Source organism: Anopheles arabiensis, chromosome 2, assembly GCF_016920715.1.
Source record: "Anopheles arabiensis isolate DONGOLA chromosome 2, AaraD3, whole genome shotgun sequence".
Taxonomy (NCBI): domain Eukaryota; kingdom Metazoa; phylum Arthropoda; class Insecta; order Diptera; family Culicidae; genus Anopheles; species Anopheles arabiensis.
In genome coordinates, this window is record NC_053517.1 from 90,352,135 (window position 1) to 90,372,011 (window position 19,877).

Genomic DNA, 19,877 nt, shown 5'->3' on the forward strand with positions numbered 1-19,877 from the left:
TCAAGGTCAGACAGAAGGAACTAACGATGTTGCCGGATTCACTGTAAAGCAATACGTTTGATATTTCCCCCTATTTTTGACCTTCACGATTAGCTCGCTGTGCTGTTGATGTGTTGGTACAAATCTTTCTATGGCAATTTGGAGATTTTAGGTCCCCGAGAAAAAAAAACCCAAACGAGGTGCGCTTTACAAACATCGGCATCGATGTTTCTTGTAAGTGAACAAAACTGATGAATCACTGGACGGTCGAAGCTTTCGCATAACCGGTTGATGACCAATTCGGGGTTGGATTCGGACGCTGTGGTCTGCTTCTTCGTAACGGTCGTGCCTGAAGATCGTGCCACGATGCCGATGGTTGTGCGAGATGTTCAGCCAAATAAGACTGTCCATCCTATTCAGACTATCCAGCTGATGAAAAACCTGTATTTATCAGCGAGAGGGAGTGAAACTGGAGTTCTCGGTTTTGAAGTCTGATTTAGATCAATGTGCCTCAACAAATAAGTAACAGCAAATAAGACATTAAAGACACCCTTTTAGCCATGTACCTTTAAGTTATGGGAATAATAGCTACGTTTATTCCACAAACTGTTCAACCTACCCTGCTACCGTAGATAGTCAACTGACTGGTTTAACCCAACGCAATGCGTACCTTGGCAGTGGAACGCTAACGCACCATTCATGATTACGTCCACCACTGAACCAAACGGAAAGATCGTACGATCGCTCACCTGATGTCATTCAGTGGTCGGGCAGGCTCCCACTCCTATATCTTTTATTGCACCCGGGCGGCTCTGCATCATCATGGAAAGCCCCAACAGACGGTGTGTCGACGACGGTGCGAGCAAGCAACAGAAAGCTCACTGCCGGCATTCGGCAAAGGCAGCGGCCGACTACTACTCCATCAAAGCCAGTTCAGTCAGCTAAGAGTTGCATCGAGCGTAATGAGTGGCCTGCAACGGTTGCATAAAAAGAGGTGCCGCAACAATGTTCAAGGTAATGCGTTTTTTTTCTTCTGAAGTGCTTCGAAGCACCAAAGATTTATCGAGCTTTCCCTCCTTCGATCGAGGAGAGACAGAGAGAGAGAGAGAGAGAGAGAGAAAGAGAAAAACCGGAGCAAATTAAAAAATTAAACTAAAATGTACGCCGGCTATCCATTACGATGGGGTTTAATGTGCAGTTGCCGAGTTGTCATTTTACTACAGGCGTTTTCTGAGTTTCAGAGTCATTTTGGAGTAACCCTTTCGCGTTTCGTGCATGGGGCGTGTCTTAAGGTCAGCGTTGGTTGCGTTTTCGATTGGAGCGGGCAGCATTATGGATGGATTAGTGTCCTGTGTGGTTAATTTATGGTCCCCGGCAAAAGGTCGCGGTAAGAAGGAGTTTTTTTGTGAGCTATTTTAAAGAAGGCTTTAGAAGAACGGCATATGATTAGTCGATGTTTGGCTATAAATAGAGGATTTTTTTCGTTTCGATCGGAAGTAAAGATTATTTCCTAACCTAGTTCGTACCGCTCGGGAGCGGATCAAGACATCATCCTCCCTATGGTGTGATCGCTGGAAACAGAGATCAGTGATGGTGCCATCCCGGTGACAGCTTGAAGTATCATTGACAGACGAAAAAGTACCGTACCGATCCCAAGCGCTAAGCCGGAAGATGCAAATTTGACGAGTCGGTTCGGTTCTCATGTCTAATTTATGGCCAGCAGATTTTTCAATCGTCCCACAATCGCCACACGCATCATCCCAGTTTTGCTCCCTGAGAAGGGATCGTTGGTGTGGTGAATTTTTAAGGTTAGCGCTTATTTGCTTTCCCACTCCCGTTCCGTTGCTTCCGTGGCTCCGAATCAATTTGTGTTTGCGGGTTTGCCTTGTCCCCGTTGGTCGTGGAGCGGTTCCGGCTGGCTCTGCATGCTCGAGCGACCATGACCGGCAATCTGTCGCAGAGCTACCGACCGACCTATTTGTGCGGCGATGAGAAGTGATTGCGTGGTGCATGTTGGCGTTGGTGTTGCGTTCAGAAAATCCCGTAGGTTCTGCCAGACGATGCAGGAAAGCAAAAAAAAAAAGGAAAAATGCAATCTGTGCGGTGCAGCGTTTGTTCCGGAAGACCGGTTGTTGGTCGATGGATGCGATATCGGCCGGGGTGTATGGTAATGGTGATGATAAGTTTATGCTAACACAGGCAGAGGATCGTCGTCGTAGTCGTCATGCTGCCTGCGCTACACCGAGAAGCGAACGACTGTGCAACATGTGGTCATTAATGGCTTGGAGTAGCAGTAAAAGATGCTGTCCGGGGTAGCGGTCGGTCGGGGCTTTCGTTCTCACTTGGCCCGAACTCGATACGTAAAATCCGGGTCTGTTTTAGAAGAGAGCATAGGAAACGAAGCCGTGAAAGGATAAGGGGCCCCTTAAGGACCCGGACTGTGTTTTTTTTTTATCGACCGTTTGTTGGGCGGGTTATTCCTCCCTTGCTTCTGTGAAACAGACGTTCGGGGACGGACTTGTTGAAGTTGCCTGGCCTGCCCGGATGGTTTCCCGGTTGGTGTAGTGCCACCGGGAGTACGGGTTATTTGTTTTACCCGTGAGCGCAACATGAGATGCGGACATCCCTCGGGAGAATTGGAATCTTGGAATGTTTCGGCCGTGCCGACACAAACCCGTTTGAATGCATATACATTGTACAGTTGCGCGTCACTCGAAACGCCTCTTCGATAGGTTGGTGAGGCGATTAAACGATTCCTAGAAGTGAAACCCTGCCTCCCTGAAGGTTCGACAAAAAACACGTGCACCGCACCCGCACTTCTCATAGCTCCACACAGGGTCAAATGATTGAATTAATTATCGGACGGATTAAAACATGAAACAGAGCGAACCGACGCGATGACCGTTAGGATCGGATTCGTTCGAAGTTATCGAGGTTGCGCTTTCGACGTCATCAGCGGGAGTTGCTCCCCCAATGGTCCGTAAAATCGGGACTTCTACCAGTTGTCTGGCCAAGAAGATCTCGCTGCTTAGAAGCTGCTTCGATGGGTACGGCTGCCGACAAGGGGTTAGTGTGATTTAGGGCGATTAAAATTAGTCACCCGATTGGATTGGATTATAACTTTTGAATGCCTTTTCGACACTCGCACGCCGCTCTTGGACAGACTGCAACGCTGGAGTCATGGCCATGCCATTCAAACAGCTCGAAACATGCAATCGTTATCGTTATGTGGCTCCCGGGGGTAGATCCATTTGATTCGGGTGCTATTTTGTTCTCGGGGACATTTCTCTCCCCTCCCGGAGGGATTTTAATGAGCCAAGTGTGGAAAGCGGCTGAACTATCAAAACAAATCATTCTCATACGTTAGCAGGCCAAGCGGTATGGGAAAATTATGCAGAACACTTGGCGAAGGCGAGAATGCGTTTTGTCGTGCTCGTTCATTGGAATGTTGAGAATTGGACAGAATTGTTGACATTCTTTAGTGGGCAGGTTAAGCCGAGTGCGTGTCTGTGAATGAAGCATACACTCGAAGAAGTTGATGAAGAAAATTATTTAACTAATAGATGCATTTACAATGAAAGTTTTAATTAATTTAGGTCACAACAATGCAACGGAACCTCCCAACTTGTCTATTGAATGCAAACAAAGGCGGCATCTCAACCGCCAAGCGTGTGTTGTAATTTTACATCCAAAATGTCTCAAGTACACTCACTCACTTTACATTTCCCGCGTTTTGGTGTCCTCTCAGCCCGTAAAACAGCAGCAACTAGTCGCTCTGTGTGACTGTGTGAAAGTGACCCATGTTTTGGTCGGCGTGATGCATCTGCGAGACAGCGGACATGGAATCCCCATTTGGATCAAAACCCAAATGCCGGCAGTAATGGTGGGAAAGCAGCTGACCAGATTCCATTACCAGCTAGAAGTGTCTGCGGTTTGGAGCGCAAACGAAATGGAACGAATCTTGCCCCGTAAAAGACGGAGTGCAATTTGAGTGTCGTCGCTGGCAGCGTGTACAGCAGTAGAGATTCGATGATCTTGCCGCAAGAACCTCTCATAAGTCGGTTTGGGTGATGGGGGGGACTTGTGGGCAGTACCGTGACGCGTAGATGTCCACCCCTGAAATGGAGTAAGATCGATGGGGCGGAAAATCATCTCCAACCGACCGACCCGGTCCAATCGCCGATGTCGAGGGATGAGAGCACGCGCTTGCTTTTAGTGCGGTAAGTGTGTTCTAATTGTGTGCCCCGAATGGGGTGGGTATTAAGTTGATTGTGTTTCGCTAATTGGACAACAATGCCTAGAGCCAACACGTGCGAAGTTGTCATTGACGTGGGGGGATGAGAGACTGTGATTCACACTGTTGGATCGCTTAATCGCAGTGGTTTCGTGTCGCAATGGGTGAGTGGCTTTGGGCGGATGTTGAGAAGTGTGCTTGTTTCGATTACGACCGAAAGTCAATTTCGGGCAAGGGTCAATGGGTCGTCAAACGTTCTCTTGAGTGAGCAACAAAGAACACCGTGTTGAGATTTATTTCAGCTCCAATAGAAATCGGTTACAGTCCCCAAATCCATCAACACGTTTTGCAATCGAATAAAATTTAAAACACCCATTGAAAGTGTGTTGGTTACCAAAAGAAGGGTTTTAAGTATAAAAGTGCATCTTCCAAGTGAATGTGTACCATAAGTACAGTGACGAAAAATAAACTCAAAATTTGGGAAAATGGAACAAGCAAAAATAACCGCCTGTAAAGGGGCAACGCTTTTTTTTGTTCCCAAACATTGCCGGCTCATAAAACAGAACCGGAATGTACGGCGGCCGCGCTTCCGAGTGGTACCATTTTTGGCCTCAATCGTTACGATTTCCATCCCCTTTTGATTGCCGCCCCCCTTTCTGCCACCGGTCCTTCGGTCAAAGCCCTGGACGGGTGTTGGTTTTACTTTATACTGCTCTTTGTTTGCTTGAGTACCTTTTTACTCTCTTTAGTTGGAAATCGAAAAAAGTTATCGGCACATTTGCCGATTGCTTGAAAAGTGATGACATTACGAAAAAGAGGCCCGAAACGGGGAAGCTCTAAACGTATGCCAAACGCAGCCAGTGAGGCACCGGGGCATTTTTGTTTCGTTGTGTTGGGAGGAGTGCAATCGTGATCACGCGATCCCACCAGTGCGGAACTGGGTGCTGATTATTTAATAAGGAACGGTTACTGACGGGTGCGCATTTTTTTTGTGAATGTAAATGTAACGATTGGTCATCGGTTTGGTTTGGCTGGTCTGAGCATATTGGGAATTGGTTTGTTATTATTTGGTTTTGTGCAAAAGCTTTGGTTTTGATCCGATAGCGTGTATTTTTAGCAACAGCTTGTGTACATAAAGCGTCCAGCGCATGTCATCACCTTTCGAAGTGCATTCCACGTCATTATCACTGTTACACTAGCGTGTCCTACAATTACGCTGCTGCCCCGTACCGACAATGGGTCGCTGGGCCGATTGCAACATAAATTTGCCATTGCACTATCGCTTTGACATGGTGATCGTTTGTTTGCTGCGTTGGCCTCCCTAGCTGTGGAACGCATCATAATGATGCGTGTCCGATCGGCACGCAACCAAATCAGAACACTGCCACAGCGCATTGAAATGGGATCGAATGCGCATCGGCGGTGGTGACGATCGCAAGCCAAACCCGGTCAGACCCTTTTGTAGAATTGTGCCGTAAATAATTGCTCCAATTACGTGTTGACTGCACCAATGGCTCTATCTACTGGTTGTAGGATAGACACACAAACCCACGCATGGATTGGCTTTGGAGTGCTGTTTCCGGACGTCCGGACATCGATCACGCATGATTGACTGTCAATGTGACGCTATGGGATCTTAATCAAATGGTCACGAATTCTTCTGGAAAACCCCCCGCTATACCTTGACCGCGTTCTATCAAAGGCTCCGACAGCGCATTACTTTTGCTCCACGCTAGCGTTGTCCGTTTTCGGAAGTGATTATCATGTTTCGTGCCGGTGGGGATCGGCACAGTGAACAACCAACAGCGAATTGTCCTTTTTTGGTCATTCGGTATGGGGTACTGGTTTGTTATCAGTGGGTTCGCGTCATGTTTACTTCAGAAAAATATTAATAAAGAAAAATACTCAATTTTTATGATATCATCAAGAATCATGCACACAAAAGAAGACCATGAATTCTTTGTAGCAAAGCTTGTATTGGACTATTTGCATGTTATTTAAGCTTTGTTCAGGGTAGGTTCTTTAATCTAGCTCATGTTTGCCTTTAGAAGGTGATAAAATTGGCTAGAGCAAACTAATTAATTTTGCCACGAGTGTTTGCCAACGTTAGCTGCGGTTAGCTTTGGAAGGGAATAACTTCAATTTGTATGGTGTGTTGTCTCAATGGTGGTAGCAATTAGCACGATGAATCGAGCACGGATCGCTGATTCGAAAATAGCAACAATCTTATATTTATTGTATGAAAATAGACACCGCCATCGACAAGCACATACTTCGATGTTACCGTCACAATGACCCGATTGACAGGGCTCGAATAACCTAAACTCCTTCCACCTATCAACTTCCGTTCGATCGGACGACATTTGCACAGCAACCACCCAGCAGCGATCTGTAAATCAAATTTGCGACGGTCAATAATCGAACCGTTTGTAAATGTCAGCTACGTAGCAGCAAATGGAGCTTGAAGATCACACCGCACTATAGTGCGGTAGGAGCAAAGCGGATCATCTCGCTCTACTGTTCCAACGCATCGCAAGTGAATTTATTTAGCTCTTGAGCCGAGAGCACCCGTTTGGCAAATTGTCCGTCCCGGCGTTCCGTATTGACTGTCAATTGGTGAATTGAACTGTCTGTCCTCGCAGTATCGCAGTGTACTTCCTTTCGTATTCGCTTATTTACCATACGTGTACGTGTGTGTGTGTGAGAGAGAGATAAAAGAGCTTGAATTGAATCGGAACCTTCTTGTTTGTCCTGATCTTCACCATGAGAGTGTGGTGCAACTGCGGCGAAGTCAAGAATGTTCCTCCCGTAGGCGCGTTGTAGTTCAAGGGTAGCTTTGGCACATGAACTTACCCCGCCGGACGTCATCGGTTCTTCAGTTTTGGGACACACAGAGCAAGGATAACGCCCCGTCGTAATCCGACCAATGTGTCTAGCTCCGTCTCCTTGAGTCACACAACACCGACCGCCTTCAACCGGCTCGTGGCCTCCAGAAGATCTGTGTTTTTTTTTGTCGGGCATTGTGTCTAGCGCTTTCTAGATGCGAAGGCGTTCCAGAATTGTACTTGGTTTGGGCTTTTGCGATGACGCACGGTCGAGGAGGAGTGCGCTGGCAAGTCAATTTATTTGTCTCGCACCAGCGGACCCGGTGGACCTGAGATTGGACAAGTATTATTAAACAATTTAGCTGTCAGCGCAGGAAGGCAATCGTCGGGTACGGGCCTACCGGCGACAGTGACACCAGCGAGCGCACTGAGTGCATATTGTCGTTTCGGGTATGGGCTGTCGTTTTGCATATTTATGGGACGTGCGTTCGCCAGCTCGACCGTGACGGAGGAGCTCTTCATTGTCACTTTTTTTGTTTTATCTTTATCATCACGATGGAATGGAATGAAGGCAGAATAATAATTATACATTATTGTAATCAAATTTTTGCAGAATGGCAACAAATGAGAAGTTACGATTTTTCTCATTAACTGGATGCATCACAGCAATGAGTCAGAAGTATGTTAACTACATTCTATGATTTTGTTTTCCCTACATCATGTCCGGTATCGGTTATTTCGTTCAATTTTGTTTACTGCAGTGCAGCTAAAATCATTATCAGTTTTGCTGTGGCGTATGTACATTCACGCACCCGGCACCCGTCGACAGTATCAGTGGTAGTGTACTATGTAATGCAAACATTGGCGTGTTTATTCTTTGCCCAACAGGGTGAACTCATTGGACATACGAAACAGAGGAGCTCTGTACATAGTGTGTAGTTTGCACTGACACACGTTGGTACGAGATAGAATTTTGGGGATCCCAAAGCGGGGAGCCGACGATGTGTTTCACTGTTTGCCTTTCGGTATCTTGATAACAGGTCCCAATGCTTACGAGGTGGAATGGACAAAGTAAAGTTCAGTTTTCCGAGAAATGCGATGTCCCTGCTGACGATAACGGTTCAGTTGGTAAACTTCCGGACCAGCAGAATGACAGTTGGTTGACATTTGGGCGCAATGACCACACCCTGGAGATTAGGAGTTGTGTGCAGAAATTTTGCGAATGATTCAATCAAAACAATCAGTACACATCTAAGACGACGGTTCGCTCTAATCTGAACGACGGACAGACGATACTTGATGAATGTTAACTACCGGGCAGTTCCATGGAGATCTCCAGCGTGAGAAGATCTAGGTGGCTAGATTGGCATCTTTTACCCAAGTGCCTGGAGATCAGTTGCATATCAGGAATGACAGCATGGGGTAGCTCTATACCGTGAATATATTCAATTAGAGAGTTTCTATCGGCCGTCTGCATTGCATACATCGTTGATTAGATAGCCCTCATGCTGTACTACTAATCGTTTGAACATTCAGAAGCAATTTACTAATTGAATTCTCTTTCCTGCTCTTCTTTCTCTTTCTGCCTCTCTTTCCCAGATCATCAACTGCAGTTCGGCTCTCCGATCCGACGTTGGCGTTGGCACGATAATCGTCTGATCGTATCTCGTTGTGCGATCTACAGACGGCTCAAAACGTGCCACGCGCACTCACATTCTTGCTTTCACGCTAATACTCTGTAAGCGTCTAGTATGTGAAGCTGTACGGACGAAATCCGCAAACGAGGAACGATCGTAATTAGAAGGTTACCACCAGAATGGATGTAGGGAGCTTCTCTCTGCCGACGATCTGCCTGTCTGTCCGTCTCAGGCACGGAGCGTGTTGGAAGTGCACGCGGGGCGCAGCTTGTGAAAATTGACACACTCACACTCGATGTCACACTAGCGTTTACGGGCATATCTTATCGCGCTATCGCACACAGGTTCTGTTTTAGTGAGTTCAGATTTCCGACGACTCCCCCCCCCCCCTCCTGTGTGGCTGGGATTGGGTTGTGTCTGTGTGATAGTAGTACCGAGGGCTCGCTATCGCAAATGTAGCGTCGCGGTGATAACGAGAACCCTCGCCGAAAAACACATGCCGCACTGTCGTGCATCGTGCCAGTTCCTTTCTAGCAGATAGGGCGACTTGGTTTTTCGGACGACGGGCGCGATTATAGTTGGAACTAAAAATGGTATGTTCCTACTCGGTAGCATTCTTTTAGTCCCTTCTCCAGCGGGGCGATATCTGTCAACCCGGAAGTGTAACTAGTCGTTATCAGGGCTGAAATTCCACCAATTTCTTGCCAGTGAGCACATTTCCGACACACATTTGCTTATCTCACCAGCACTGCTGTACTTCGGGGGAGATATGGTTTTAATGGCGTCCGAAACCCTCAACCTCCAGCTAGCTCTATTTTAATGGTTCCTCCAATTCAATAAACCTCACCTCAGTCGGCCCATAAATTAGCGGTGTATTAGGCAAGCGGGAGAAACAATTAAAACTTAATTTTACCATCTCTTCCTCGGCGGCAGCACGGTGCGGCGCAGGGCTTAAAGGTTACGCATTATCAGTGCGCACACGGTAGCTCAGTTGATAGCGGCGGGAGCGTTTGTCTGTGGCGCTTGCGGGCTGTGGCCTTGATGATGAAGATGATGATCATCTCACGAAAGCTCGAGAATACGCAGGAGGGATTTCGATGGAGGGGCGCACTAGGGCGTACTGCAAACTTTCGGCATGAATGAATTGGAAGAAGCCGGCTTGAAGAAGGATCGTTTCGACAACGTAACGCGTTGTCGCGCGCGCGGTCGCCGCGGTTTCGTAATGAGTCCGGCCGGGAGTTGGACGGGGGTAACATCGTGCAATCAACCACACAGACTCACATACTTACATACCTGTGTGTGTGTGTAGAATGGGCTACAAAAAATAAAAGAAACAATCGGCGAGGCCCCCACTTAACGCCTCGCGCAAAACGGTGTGCGTTTCGGTGTGCGCGCAAGATGCGCACGAAACAAAACACACACACTTAGGGGAACACACATATCAGCAGGTCTATGAGCCGGCCTACCGGGCGGGTGGTAGAGTTTGTGGTTCAAGGGGTGCGATAGATGTGCGTGTGGTTGTGCGCGAGGGTTGGGTATATTTAATCACACCGCATCATCAGTACTGTCGCGGCCGCGTAGATGCGCTAGGGAAGCGAGTGGGGAGGGAGCTGTGGTGAGGGTAGATTGGATTGGGGTGAATCGCGTTTGCTTCGCGAACGAATGCGCCAGGGTTAAACGCCATACCGGTGCGCTCGGGCACGCTAGTGTAGTTCCGACGATTGGCGCAACGCGACGCGCGTGTAACGTAACCCGCGGTTTTTGGCTGGGTTTCCCATTTATCGCTACGCATTGCGCTTTTCGAATCGATCGAAATTTAATCCAAAAAACTAAACCATTTTTTTTTTCGTTTTTCATTTCTCGATTTTCCTCCCGTTTGTTGGGGGAAAATATCCTTCCGGGACGGGGCGTGGTGCGTGGACATATTCATTCCGGTTCAAGACAGGCGCTCAGCAGTGAAATCATGTAAGATTTTTTTGCGGATTGTGTGTGTGTGTGTATGTGTACATGGCGATCGTTAGTGTTTGGCACGTGGAAGCAAACTTTATGACAGCTGTCAGATAGTAGTAGTTTAGTCGCGTGGCTACGTGTGGGTGTACATGCTTTGTGTTTGTGTAGTGTATCCAAACCCTTTCGCCTACCGTTCTGCTGTAATCCGTTGAGTTCTGGAACTCTGTTATCATCCTCACCCAGTGGATACGTAACTCCAAACACGGCGGGGCACACCTTTCACAACTCTTCGCCATTACGGCACCATTTTAGCCTACTTTTTTGATAAATGTGGCTCATCTCGTTGATGGATATACGGTCTGCTCCTCCACCCTTCTGCCGGTTGTGTTTGCTACGATAATAAAAAGAAAGAAAAAAAAAACACTTGCGCGCACTGTACCGGGCAATTTGTATCATCCAATTAACTGTAGTTTTCTTTTGTTTATGTGTCTCTCTTTTTGGCGAGCGAACCAACATTCTGTGCAAACATGAAATAAAAAAACAATATTTTCAGCGTTCTTCTTTAGTGTAAGCCTCGTGCAATTCGAATAAAGCTCTCCGTTTACCGCTTTGCTGCGTCCATTTCACTTCCCCTCTAAATTTTTGCCAACGAGTTTCTGGCTGTACTGTGCTTTTGAAGTGCACGTTTTTCATTTTTTCTTTCCAACGTTTTGTTTTTCTCATCCCTCAAATCCCCCTTTTCTGGGATTATTTTTATATCCACAGAGTTATCGCAGTGCTAGATGAGTTTTTTTCTTTCGCTTCCCCGGTGTCCGCTAAGAAGACGTAAACGCACACTTGCAACACGTCACGCGTATACACCAACATCAGAAGGTATACGGAAAGAAGAGAAGAAATAAAACACGCCTCGTGGAAGGAAAAACTCAACGAATATAGCGAAAGAAGGGAAAACCACATCCCATAACACAACAAAAAGTGCACGAAACAAGAGTGAAACAGCAAAAAACGAGAGAAGAAAATCGAAGCAAAAAAGTGTATAAAATCGTAACGAAAAGTGTGTGTGTGTGTTTTTGTGCGGGGTGCTGTGGAAAGTGAACGAAAACAACGGAGCAAAACAGAGGGAAGAAAAATCACTGCACAGAAGAAGTAGGCCAAGCGCGTGTGTGGTGGAAGTAACGTACCCCGATCGCTGCAGTCCGTTGAAAACTTCAACGCCCATTCGTTCGCGGTGCAAGCAGGCTGTGGACGGAAAGAAAGTGATCAAGAAATCAATCTTGCCCGATTGCACAATCGCTCCGACACGTCGCATACAGAGGAATCGTTGGCGCTTTCCCCGTGTCGTGTCGTCAGTTTCAGAACGAACGCGTAGAATTCCGTCATTTTGCTTGCATCCTAGAGGGGTAGTTCCTGCGGGGTAAGTTCGTGTATCGATTATCCCAGTGAGTGTGTGTGTTGATTAAGTGCATCTTTAAGCGTGTCGTAAGCGCCTCGAAGGAAGGTGAAAATTTGTTTCCCCTCCCAAGAGCAGTGAAAAGGTGCAATCGTCCACGTGTCATCCCCACTCCAGCTTCAAGATGCACTACGGCCGGATCGTTTACAGCTGGAACGGGATGTCCCTGTGCTGACGATGAGTCATTCGTGAGTAGCGAGACACTCCTGGGCCCCTCCGAAAAAGTAGTGTTCTCGTTCGCATCGATCACAAATCGGTGTGTGTGTGTGTGTGTGTGCCTAGTGCCGCGTGTGTGATTTTAGGTTTTCCTACCCATCTTTAAGCTGTGTTTTCCGCAGTGTGTTTCCTTGTAGAAAAAAAAAAACACCCATCAGTGGCCTTCATAGATTGAAGGGTGTTCAACTTACTCGCGGCCAACGAAGACATTTCGACATTTCTCTTTTGCGTTCGGAGATTGGAGCATCAAACGGACGAGGACGGAGTGAAGAACCGTACGGCGGTGACACGCGACTGCAGTAGTTTGCCTTTTTTAAACCTCGAAGAATTTAAAGATCATCAATCGTTGGACGCGGTAGGAAGCTGTAGCTGATCAAGACTTCGAAGACTGTACGCGTTGCTGCTAGGTGAAGATCATTTAGGAGCGGCTTTTTTTGTAGGTAAGTCAACAGGGAGCAGGAATGGTTGAAAATCGGTGACATGTTTGAAATTAGTAGCGGAAATGCATTACTTCTAATTTATGATGTGCTATAAATCGTTCGATCGCCATTAGGGCGTACCTTGTGTTAGTAAAACAAGACAAATAATGGATGCAGCAAGTGCTGTTGTTATTGATGCATTTGTGGCTGATCTATTTCTGAAGCACATTACTAGTTCCTTTCCTTTGCGCCTCGCATGGAAGAACTGTGCTGATGCGAATGTCCACAGTATTTCTGGACCATTCACTGGACCGTAACTGCGATCGCTTGTGCATGGCAACAGTTCACCCCGAGCGCATCCTTCTTCCAGTGTTTGCGGTTTTGGTTGGTTGCAAATGTTAATGCTCTCCCGACCGAAAAACTCTGAACCGAACCGCGGGACTTACCTCACCGCACTGAACCGATAACGGCAACCTTATCAGCAAGCAATTAGGAACGTACGGTACGGACCCGTGCATGTTTTTCAATTTCGAAAATGGGCCTTTCGGTGTGTTTGCCGTATCTCTTGCTAGGACGGTAAGTTGGATGCGCACTGTCGATGATTGTCTCTGACCCACCGGCGACCGATTCCATTACATGGCGGTTGATTGGGCTGGGGCATCGGCACCGCGCGGTGTAGGTAGTAGCATCAAAAGCGGGAGCGGCATGTGCGGTGTTCGGCCGCATCTTCCAATAAAACCATCCATCAATCCGCAATCAATCCATCAGGACGGTGTGACTCGGGGCGGTCTCGTATGTCGTACATTGCAAACGGCGGGCTTGTCGTTTGCTTACCCCATTAGCACGAGGTGCTAAGTGTCGGATGACACTGGGTGCGAAGATCGGTGCCAACGCCCAACAGCTTGGCTCGGGGAAGAAGAGTGCACTTGTGTGTAATCGTTTGATCGGTGCTGCTTTGTCTAGGCTCAAAGCAAAGATCGCCTGGAGTTGGAGTTCAAATCGGCAAGGAGGACCGTTGCAACGTTAGCGTCAGCATGTGGTCAGGAAAGCCCTCTGTTCAGGGTGACGAGTCCCAAGAATCGATGACTTCACTAATCGATTTCCATTACGTCTGTTCGAATGACACAATAACACAGCGATGACGTTGCCAGTTTCCCGTGAGTCATCCCGTGGGGCAAAAGGGGTCCAACTTGTTGCTGTCAACCGACAAAAGGGGACTTTTAGCTTTTATCAGATTACCTAGAATACATTGGAAGCTGGGTGCAGGAAATTGGCACATAGCGCGTTGTAAAAGGGCTTGATAACAGCTTCATAATAAGGTTGGTCCGTCATAAAAAAGGCTACACAAAAACCTTTCAGCGCCATATTACTTTCTTTGTTAGTGCTTCTTTGTGAAGAGCACATGTCAAAGACATGATGGCGATTAATGGATTTGACATGTACAACAAAGTTACGCTGGTGAAGGGCTTTCAAGTAGTGATTAAGAGTACTACGGGAAAGTTGTTTAGCTACTCAACGACTTATCTTAAGCTACGCAATGAGTTCCTCGCAACTAAACATTCTGGAACTGGAAGTGTGTTTGTGGAATTACTTAGAAAAAAATCTAAAATGGCAAAACAAAATCCTGAGTTAATAGTAAACAATAACAAGGAAGATGCTTGGACTTCCCCGAAACCATCACCAAGGTCATCAGGTTGGTTTCTGTTGTCGGCAATCACTTCAAACCCATTCACTGGCCACCGTGAATTCACCACCACAATGTCATGTCTTTCTCAAAACGTCCGTTTTTATGAAGAGGTTTTGCCCCCGTCAGGTTTTGCTCGATCAGGCATTATTGTTGGTGTTCGAAAGTCCGCACATTTACATAGCGAATAGTACCTGATTCATCGGCATCCCTTTCAGAACGGTTACAGTGAATCGGGCGGGTCTATAAACATTCGCAGGTTATGACCCTTTTACCATGGATGTTATGGAAATTAGTGATAACCTTGCGATGAGGGTCTGATCAGACTATGGACAACGTAATAGAGGACGGAAAAAAAGCGCCCATAATTTCACACCGACTCACCAGTCGGGGTTGAACACCTGGCATTGCTAGTCAACTTGACCATGACACACGGGGAAGTTAGTTACTGCACAGTGGCGTAACAAGGTTGGTCTTCAAGATGATTGACGATCCTGGAATGCATCCGTTCTTTGGTAAACCAGTACAGTAAAGTAGTAACGGGTTTTGTACTCATGTTTGAGAATTCAATCACAAAACATCAATATTCCACACGGACTTAACACGTGTATTATTTCGTTGAGTTCGCACGAGTTGATATCAGCTGACAGGACTTTTTTTTGTCGTTGAACTAACAAAAAACTCGATCAAATGGGAAAGCTCTTCTCTCCGAGACAGTAACGAGCTATCGGAGATGTTGTTAACGTGTCATCTTGGAGCTAATGAAAAAAAAAAAACGCATTCGTTTGGCAAAAAAAGCGCAGCAAACGCTGATCCGATGCAGGAAGAGGGCCCGGTATAGAGTCGAACGAGTAATTAGCAATGTGTTATGGCAATGGTGAGTTTTCTCATCGCACATGTAACACACGAAGAGACGAGCTGTACCACCGAATGGAAGAGAAGGAGGAAAAAAGGCTCATGGGAAATGATGCTGGGCCGCCCCGGCGAACTTGAGTGATGATGGATGGACAAAACGTTCGCAGTCCATATTGGTGAGCCTGCGGTTCGACCTACGGCGACGATCAACGACCTTGATAAGATATGCGTTACCAGCGTAGAGTAACGCTAGCTAGGTATGTGGTTGTTTCATTTTTGGTCATTGCATTGAAGCTTATCGGCCCTGTGTTGTCGTTGTCGTTGTTGGTCAATAGCACCAGCTGAACGGATGCTGCGATGAGATGGAAACTGACAAAGGAAAGCGACGTCGGCGGCGGCACAAAGTTGTCATTCGCATTTCCTGGGAAAGCGTGTCTTGGCCCGAGCGCTGATGAAAGTTGTCGATTAATCAGCAAAGAGGAATGCCCCGATCGGACAGATGAATTGTGTTGTAGAGATTGGTAGAAAGTGTACGGTATGGAAAAGTGTATGTTGACTATTTCCTGTAGATTGGGAAGAAAAATTGTCCCAAGGAATGGTGTGACGTACCGGCAGTGGTGGGAAAACCCGCTGCGGTGACCTAAAACAGTGGTTGAATTGCTTCACACAAGCTAGCGATTCGCGCTCGCGAACAAACTTTGTGCGAATAATGATGCAAACATTAGAACTCTTTATCCTTCTCCTCCAGCAGACCTTTGAGATATCGTTTGCGTTTGTTCAACTCGACCTCTTATCAAGTATGGCAATGATGCAAGCACAGAAAAGAAAGCAAGAAACCACGAAAGACATACTCATTCTCTTTCCTTCCTTCACCGCGTTTGTTCGGTGTGGTTCTTGATTGGTTTCTTCGCTATTCAAGCTCCCCATCAAGCCGACACTTTGACATGTAAATTATCAGACACATACTTAGCATACTCATGAGGAACTTCCGCTGCCATTCGCCATTGAACCACAAACCACACCGGCCCACATTAACCGCAAGTGTGTGCTGGTCGGGTCGTATGTTTTGGTAGGTTGTTTTGTGAATGTTCAGCGGTAATATCGGTGATGGTGTAACTTGATATACGGCTCCAATATTGCATTAAAAAAAGACATATCTAAGGTTATACTTTGTGTGAGAGACTGCGCTGTAGAACATGAATTCTATTCTGAGATCGAGATCTTGATTGAGGCAATTATATACTGTCAGCGGATTACATTACATGGAAGAGCATCAGTAACGCTTCAAATCTAGTGAGGTGACTAATAGTGCCCAACGAGACAGTGATTGTGGCACACTTTGGTGATTTTAAGAATAGAAGATATTATGATTTAAATTTAACAGTGAACATTGAACATGAAATATATTTGATCAAAAAAGCCGCCCCAAGCTAGGGTTTTAGTTCAGGGTTTAGCTTTTAATTCGCTTCTACCCTTCTATATATCACCTGAGCCTAAAAGGTGTACTAAGAAACATTTTATTGCAGCTGCATGAATGCTTACTGGAGGCAATCAGCTTTCAACAATGTCTGTGATTAAAGGAGATTAACTCAAACGCTGAAAAAAGTTTCTCGTTTGTCGTCGCTTTTTTTTGCTTTCAACAAGATCATTACCAACGTGCCGGACACGGTAAACGTGAGTAACTGGATTGGGTAATTTCAACTACCAGGAATTCCTTATCCACCTCAACCGGGCAGATCAAACGGCCCAAAGGTTTGCAAAAAAAGGGCTACTACCCATGTCCGGCCGAGAAGGAGATTGATTCTGACTGATTAAAGTTGTGAGAACCACGTGCCAAAAAGCTTTCGACAAGCGGCTGCGGGGGGGGCACGTTCTGGTCCGTGACTCCGTCCGACAGAGCCTCGAGCGGTAGGTTTGCACTCAGGTGGTGCAATCATAATTTGTAATGCACCTGGTGATTATTATTATGCATCCCAGCGTGTGTCGGTGTCGGTTCGTGCAGCCGATCAGTATCGACCGGTCGGTGGCAGGCATGAATGAAAACGAAATCGCAACAAGAACGTTCGCCTGTACTGCGGGGGGCACTGCGAAACGGTGCCCGGTGAGGCGAGTTTTGCGGCAGCATAATCATTCCATTATGCTTTGTTTTCGTTCGTGTTGCGCATTATGTGGTCCTGGGCTGCCGCTGTACAATTTGCTCCCGGGTGCATTTGAGTGGAACACTAGATGGCATGGGGTTTGCAGGCGTGTTTGTTTGTTTTAGATGCTTTGAAGGCCAACACAGTAAGTGTGTTGTTTGGTAGTAGGAGAGCAATGATTACCAACTGATTTGTTTCTGGTCTTTGGTGCTGTACCATCAAGCAAAACGCTTCAACGCGGAAGGTGTGACGTATGATTGAATGGCAAAAGAAAGGGTGCAATTTGTTTGTGGTTGTGTTTTTTTTTCATGCAAGAAGAGCTGTGGTAGTACTAGCAGAGGAAGCCAGTTAATGTGCCAATGCAATGCGTCGTTCCTGAATAATGAATGTAATTTGTGTGGCTAAGGTAATCGAATTCCAACATAGGAATTCCAAGTTCAATGTCGATAAAGCGAACGTTTGTAGTAATTTAGAAACAGGACGTGTGGTATGTTTGGTTTTATGTTCCTATCTCGAATAACTGGTTCTGTTGCTCAACATACAACCGGAATTTGTCGGACGAGTGAAACAGGAAAAAACCAACCGCATCGCAATGATATCATTTCACTGGATCCCAGTGTAAAAGCGATAAGATAAGAGGGTTGATTTGGTTTGTGGTTTTCTGCTGCAAACCAAATCCAAATGAGCGAAGTTTCCAAAACTTGAAACGAGCGTGACGTTTGTCCTCTGGAACGGTTTTTGTGGGTTTTCATTCTGCCATTGAAATTTGAACTGCTAAAACCCGCTAGTCCGGGCCTAGCGACCGATGACAAACCTGTTGACGGGAGTTGTCGCAAACGGTTAGTCTGTCATCGCGTGGTCATCGCGAAACTGAAGCACACGCCTTCGATATGTAACACCTTTCACCTGCCTTGCGCTGGTGGCAACTAGGAAGTGCTGCTAAGTGATCTATGCTAAGTTGTACGTTTTGTTTCCAACTGCCAGACGTTTGTTCGCCGTCTACTGGAGATCCATCCTCACGCCATCCCTCGGTCGAAATTGGAGAACTCGGCGAGCGATCGGCAGGCGCACTGTTGATCGGTGTTGAGGCTCCCGTCAATCCAGGCAAAGGTACGCGCTTCTTTTAACTTTGCAAAACGTTTGGAATTGTGCTCCGCGAACAGTTAATTAGGGTCATTAGCTATTCCTCCTCGGGGGAGGTCGGTGGTGCCGGAAATTGAATGCTCGGGCTCAGGTTCCAGCTCAGGCTGAAGTGAACGGCAAAAAATAGGGTTACCGAGTGCTAAGATACGCCCTGACTGCGGGTGGAGTAGTCAGTGGCGTCAGCAGAAGGGAGTCGAGGTTTCGGGTGTACCTGCGCCGGAGATCACACGCGTTCCGAACGAGTTGGCAGAGGGGGCACGTGGTAAGTAGATGGATCACGCCAGTGTGTGAGATGTTTTGACGGGGTTCTAATTACTGACCGAGGCGGATCTGTTTCGCGGTACTACCGGCTACACGGGTGTTGGGATTAATGCTACCAAAGCTTTCTGATATGACCGTGACAGTTCGTGCAGTTTCAAATAATCGGTACAAGATAATAATAACACGGTACATCCAAACAATGATAGGGAAGGAGGAGCAGCAGAAGCAGGTGGAAACGGCTTTTGCTTTTGGTCGGGTGGTACATAAATCCTGTTGGATTTAAGGAGTACGCACGACTTAACGAAATGCTCGCTGGGAAGGATTATGTTTTGATCAGATAATTAAAAGCACCGGCTTTGATTTGACACTGAAGCATGCAAACTTTTCCTGCTTTATCAACAGTTTTGGGGTTAGGGATATAAATTTGGTACTTTGTATTGCGATGCTGTCTTTGCTGACTATGTGATTTTAGTTCGTTGTATCTTGGTGTTTTAGCTCAAATTCTTGAAAATATCAAAAATTCAAAATACTGATGAAAAATTGTGCTTGTCTCTGTATGAAAACGTTGTGAGGTAGATTTAAAATACCTTCACTGTGACCAGCTGTTGCTCCATAGCTTCAAGAGCATGGCGAATTAAAATAAAAACACGTCTTACGCCACTATCGGTCAGCCTAATCTGACCTTGCGATAGTGGTGTTGTTGGGTGGCGTTGCCTAAGTACGCCTTGTACTCCATCGTCCCCAAAGTAACACACACACATACACACATGCGGTAGTTTAGAGACTCATGTTTTCGGTTTGTTTGTTAAAGGTTGGCATAAAAATTACGCTTAACAAGATTGCCTATTAAACTGTATGACCACTTTCCGTCACGATCTGCCGTGCTCGTGAGGGTTGAGGCTGGTGCGCTTAACAATCTTGTGAACAGGGCAGTGTGTATGCCCTGTCTTTTGGGTGCTTGCGGAATGACGAATTGCTCATTACCGGGCGGTGACATTAAGACCTCCCGCGAGACCGTCGATTAAACATGATCGAGAAACATCACTGTCACCGATCGGGGGGAACGTACCGAACTGCTGCGTAAAG

The 19,877-nt window shown here is 46.7% G+C and overlaps 1 protein-coding gene across 4 annotated transcripts in view; it reads left to right on the forward strand.

The window, feature by feature from the left end:
* The window catches only part of LOC120897885 (protein windpipe), a 44,673-nt gene that overhangs the window by 12,568 nt on the left and 12,228 nt on the right, over nucleotides 1-19,877 (forward strand). For 2 of the 4 annotated variants that reach the window (XM_040303042.1, XM_040303043.1), the window contains exons 2-3: nucleotides 8,638-8,776; nucleotides 11,391-12,731. The gene's annotated coding sequence lies outside the window, so the exon portion shown is untranslated. Of the gene's footprint in view, nucleotides 1-8,637; nucleotides 8,777-9,290; nucleotides 10,641-11,390; nucleotides 12,732-19,877 lie in introns of those variants that run through there. The other 2 variants (XM_040303039.1, XM_040303041.1) reach the window with 2 other exon arrangements.